Source organism: Phocoena phocoena, chromosome 21, assembly GCF_963924675.1.
Source record: "Phocoena phocoena chromosome 21, mPhoPho1.1, whole genome shotgun sequence".
Taxonomy (NCBI): domain Eukaryota; kingdom Metazoa; phylum Chordata; class Mammalia; order Artiodactyla; family Phocoenidae; genus Phocoena; species Phocoena phocoena.
The window spans coordinates 19,008,125-19,014,207 of record NC_089239.1 but is presented as its reverse complement, the minus strand read 5'-3'; positions in this window follow the sequence as shown (position 1 = coordinate 19,014,207).

Sequence of the window (6,083 nt, the reverse complement as noted above, 5' to 3'; positions counted from 1 at the left end):
TTGCCATACCTTACAGGCCCAAACAACCTAACACTGAAAAAAAAAATTCGTCAGGTTATAAAACGTGGATTTAGTAAAGAAAAAATACACATATTATAGTAAAAAGTCTGAAGCAAAATATACCAAAATATTAACAGTAATATTGGTAATATACTATATATTATATAGCTAATATGTTTCTAAATTTACCTCCAATGACTATGTACAACATATACAAAAGAAATATAAAAATGAAAAGGCACTATATGGCCTTGTCTACAGAGACATATAATTCAGAAGACTAAGAAATAACTGAGGAATATAATAGTATATACAGCTTCTCAGTCAATAAAGTTAAACGTATTTAACTTTTAGAAGTTCAGAGTCATGTTTACTCTGATTGCACAGTGATCTACAGAGGCTGAATGTTATCCCTTCAATCTTGTTATGCTCATTATCAATAGCTTAAACTCATGAGATCACAGCTTGACATCTTTGAAGAACTTAGGGCTTTCTATCCTATGAAATAAATCCTTGAACATTTCTCGACCTTAATCTCTATAAAAGAAAACTATTATTAAAACTTATTTTATTTAAAAACAGTAGTATAGGGCTTCCCTGGTGGCACAGTGGTTGAGAGTCCGCCTGCCGATGCAGGGGACGCGGGTTCGTGCCCTGGTCCGGGAAGATCCCACATGCCGCGGAGCGGCTGGGCCCGTGAGCCATGGCCACTGAGCCTCCGCGTCCGGAGCCTGTGCTCCGCAACGGGAGAGGCCACAACAGTGAGAGGCCCGCGTACCGCAAAACAAACAAACAAACAATAAATAAATAAATAAAAATAGTAGTATAATAAATTTTCTATACTGAATCTCAATGACTTACTGCTCATAAGAGAAAAACATTTCTGGGATATAAATAATCCAGTTTCATGCTAACCTTAGTATATAAAGCTAACTCACTCAACATTATTCACACATCAATATAAATGCAAGTCCTTGATGTTGAAAGCAGCTGATTCAAAGAATATAGAGAAAAATCCTAAAGAAAAATGAAAATGAGTGAAAAGATCCTTGATAATAAAAATAAAGTTTTACACATCATTATCTTCCACACCACCTGGCACAGTGCCAAGCATGGCACTTCACAGATACTTGTTGAAAAATTTGCAAAAACAGATGACATCTCCCATTTTGCCCATACCTGCGCTTCCAAAGTCAAAATCTATCAAACTTCCATAAATCAAATGTGTATCAAGTTCTACCCTTACCTAGCCCTTAAATAGCTATTTCTCATATAACACATCTAGAAGATAAGGGAGAGAAGTGTTTTGCTTAAAAAAGAATCAAGTGAAAAGCTGGAGTTGTACAAAGGCCAACCGAGGTGGGAGGATGGCAGTTGAAGGGATTTATAAATGCTGACCTTCAATAATATTTAAGCATTTTTATACAACAGAGATGTGCAAAGATCAAGAATTAGGGATAACTGCCAACTGAAAAATGCTAAGAAATGAAGACCCACTGAATTTTAGTAATGATTTAAGATCACAGGAAAATGGAACATGTCATACACAACTTTAGGAGACAACTGATGTACAGAATGAGGCACACCTGTTAGTCATTAATTAAACAAAACACTCTTGGTAAAGTGATTGATTAACCTCACATGTTATGAATAAAAGACAAATTCTACAACTATTGCAAAGGAATCTGGAAGGAAGCAAGGAAAACTAAGAAGAAAGGAGAGTGATATGACTGTGGGTGAGCTTTTATTTATTTTTTTAATCCTTTTTTTGGTAATATGGTCACCATGTTGTTTTCGAAGTTTCTAAACCTCCCCCAACACACAAACACAAGATAGCATAAAAATAAAAAAGAATAAGCAAGCCAACCGATAAACAACCTTCTTTGAAATGCTAAAAATAGTGAAAAGTTTTCTTAGTAACAGTTACCCAAAATGAATAAATGAGTGACCCTCATCCTGTCAATAGAAAAGTGAATTTAATTCACTCCAGATTACATGGGAAGCAGAACTATTTACAGAAACATACAGCTTTAATCAGAGAAGATCTGATTGCTACTGCCTCTTTGCTATTAAAAATGGAAAGTATTTCATGTTCAGTTTTTCTGCGTTGCCCTGAGCAAATAAGTCAAAGCTGCCACTTGTCAAGCATTCATTTGCTTTTGAGTAACAGAAATGCAGACGTCAGAAACGCTTCTCTGAATTGACAGGTTAGGCAATGTCCTTGGCAAACAGCCTTAACTACGCACAACTGATAAAATACTGATTGCAAAAGCTATGATACAAAACCGACTTTGCAGAAATATAATGAGATGGGAAAAAGCAGTGTAAAAACATACTGGGTCAATTTAATGAATCGTTTTTAAATAAACATTTATTAAATCCTAGCAGGTGTATCATATAGTCAATAAAGAAAAAAGAATCCCGTGCTTTTGTTAAATATGTTTTTGTGGAGATACACTGATATATGGAAGTAGAGTAGCAACAGGAGAATGACAAAAAATAAGATATTTGTGTCTAATGTAATATAATCTGATATTTACTTTTTTAAAATTTAGTAACTTTTCCTTTAAAGCATTTAAAAAGATATGTTCCTTATGTAAATGGTTATGACAACCTTACTCTCATTTCTAGAAGGTCCTTTCATTGCTGAAAAAAATCCACTCATACTTATTCTTTGACACATGTCCGCATTTGCTGTCCCTGCCTGGGCTCTGGTGTGTTGTCGCATCAGCAAACGACTATGCAGTGAAAATACGCAAGGATTTTGAAGGTGATTCTATTTGGTCTGGAGGACAGAGACTGTTTTCCCAATAGCAGACAATGATCCAAACCATCATACCCACTGTCATCTGTTGCCACCATGACCAAGGATTGGTACTGAGTATGAACCCTACATAAATGTAAGTAAAGGACAATGATATTAGACTTTGGGAAGAGGCCCATGCAACACTCATACCCATGACCTGAACCTTAAAATATAAAACTCTAATCAACATTCCTATGAGGTCACAAATGATTCTGGTGATACTAGAAACAGACACGTATCCTTTTTCAATAAACAGTTATTTTACTAATTGCTAAGACAGTGGCCTCTCTACTGAGGCGTAAAATATGCACATATTTGCTTAGATCTGAAAATGTAATTAGCTAACAGAAAGCCTCGGAGGGATCTGCAACAGCTCAGGCAGCAGTAAAGTCTGTGAGTGGATTTACTGAGTCTGGTGATAGATCTTTCTGAGTCCCTTCCCCCATCCCCAGCCCGAAGTATAACAGTTTTAAGACATCTAACTCCCCGATGGAGCCCTTATTAATTCTTGCCAGAAAGCTAAATTCCCTCCTCAGCAACTTGGAATTATCCCCTTCTCAAACGTCTTCAATCCAGGTTGTAAACTTGACCATGTAGAGTTTTAGGTCAAATAAATCCCTAGGCCTGATGATATAACAACACTATATGTAGAGCAGACCTCTTTTCCACAACCACAGAAATCTTGCAAAATCTGCTAATTACAGTCAAAAGTTGATCCCGGATTTTCACTTCGGTTCAAAAGTTTGACGTAGCGTTTCGCTGCACAGAAATGCAGCTCCTCCGCTACATAAAGGCTGAAATTTCAAACTTAATCCTCGGTATCAGTATCACAGGCCCTGACAACAAATCTTATGGGAGATAGGAGCTGCGGGGGCAGGCATTCCAACAAATCCTCACTGGATGCTCTCCTCTGAACCCTATAACCAACTTTCCTTCCTCACGTGATTGCTGGTTTCATGGTGAGATATTTGCACTTTCTGTTTTGGGCCTGATAGGGAAAAAGGGATTAAACCACGTTAAGCTTGGGAACTTTGCCCCATTGTGTGTGTGTGTGTTTTCTCTGAACTAGAGCTTTGGGGTTTGCAATCTCCAAACTCAACATCAATTACATTTCTATAACTTTTTTTTTTTAACATCTTTATTGGAGCATAATTGCTTTACAAGGGTGTGTTAGTTGCTGCTGTATGACAAAGTGAATCAGTTATACATAAACATATATCCCCATATCTCCTCCCTCTTGAGTCTCCCTCCCTCCCATCCTCCCTATCCCACCCCTCTAGGTGGTCACAAAGCACCGAGCTGATCTCCCTGTGCTATGCGGCTGCTTCCCACTAGCTATCTGTTTTACATTTGGTAGTGTATATATGTCCATGCCACTCTCTCACTTTGTCCCAGCTTACTCTTCCCCCTGCCCGGGTCCTCAAGTCCATTCTCTACATCTGCGTCTTTATTCCTGTCCTGCCCCTAGGTTCTTCAGAATCATTTTTTTAGATTCCATATATACGTGTCAGCATACGGTATTTATTTTTCTCTTTCTGACTTACTTCACTCTGTATGACAGACTCTAGGTCCATCCACCTCACTACAAATAACTCAATTTCATTTACTTTTATGGCTGAATAATATTCCATTGTATATATGTGCCACATCTTCTTCATCCATTCATCTGTCGATGGACACTTAGGTTGCTTCCATGTCCTGGCTATTGTGAATAGAGCTGCAATGACATTTCTATAACTTTAAAGTTCAGAAAATATTTTCAAATTTTACTGTAGGCTAAATAATTTAGTGAAAGGGGAAAAAAGATATGGACATAATACCATGGAATTACTGATCTTTCTTTCATTCCTCTTACTTTTAAGCGATTAATTTCTCATAAAATACACCAGAAGTACAATGCAGGATAAAAGATAATCAGAAATGGTAACTGTTCACTTTGGTAGGTAAAAATCAAAAACAAACAACAACAAACTTTTGCATTCAAACCTGGAATGCAAATACCAGGAAACAAAATACCCTTTCACATACATTTCACTTATATTTGGTCCAAAACTTATCTTTTCACCAAAGCAAAATTTCTGAACAGTATCATCCTCCAAAGCTTTCCCCAGAGAGGTGAACACAAATGCAGAAATAAGTAAAAGTGAAGGACACAGCTGAGACCACTATAAAGTCACAATCATTGTGGCAATAATATTTATGTTTCCTCCCCTTTTATATCAAATCGGTACTACCAGGAAGTTAAACTATTTCAAGATTTCTGACACAGAATCCAGACACAGACAAGCATCTTTCTAAGGACATCCAAAGCAAACAGCTGATGGAGAATTCTAGTTTGTATAGGCAGCTGGTGCTTCAAAACACGTCAATCCATCTAGCTTTATTAAAGGCCAAATTACAGGAATAAGGCATACCTAGCTGTCTCATTCAAATAGATGCAGAGCAATTTAAAAAATTAAGCGTCCAACTTTTGTTTTCGGGTTGGAGAAGAGAGGAAGTAAAAAGAAAAAAGAAAAGAAGAAACAGAGCCCCCAGCAGCTGGGTAATCAGAGTATCTGCCCAGTCAGCGACCCACTCACAGTCAACGATCTTGGTGGCTCGCTTCAGCCCCGGGCAGACGCCCGTTCCCATTTAGGCTGAGCAATCTCCGGCTAATAAATCACTCCAAATGCCAGAGGGTACCACCTGTTCCCATTCTCCAAGCAGCAACTGAAGGAAGTGTCCTTGGCTAAGCCCAGTCACCCTTTACATGCCATTTCAAACATCAAGAGATACCCTTTGCAAAGGTATTTCACACCCGTCACTACTCTAGGAAGTGCTAGGCTAATAAAGATGGCTAATGTTTGTTGACCACTTACTGTGTGCTTACTAAGCCCCTTTAATTTATTCTTTCATGAACCTTCACAATATCCCTATAAGATCAGGACTCATATAGTATCGATGAGGAAACTGAGGCAGACAGAGGTCAGCCAATGTCACAGGTAGATGTGGAGCCAGGGATGAACCCAGCAGCCATGACTTTGGATCCTTTATTCACAGCCACTAGGTTGAGCTGCCATCTCGCCAGACAGCTTAGTCATTGCCCACCTGCCCACACCTCCTTGGAAGAGAATCTGCTCTCCTCATAGCACTCTCCTCCCATCCCCCAAGCCACAGGTAACCGGACCAGACACCTGACTCTGGGTTTAATATCCAAAGGCCAGGTACACTCATTCAATATTCTTGAAAATCTGAATGACACCATTGAATGGGTCAGGTCCTTCCTGATGTTGAGTGT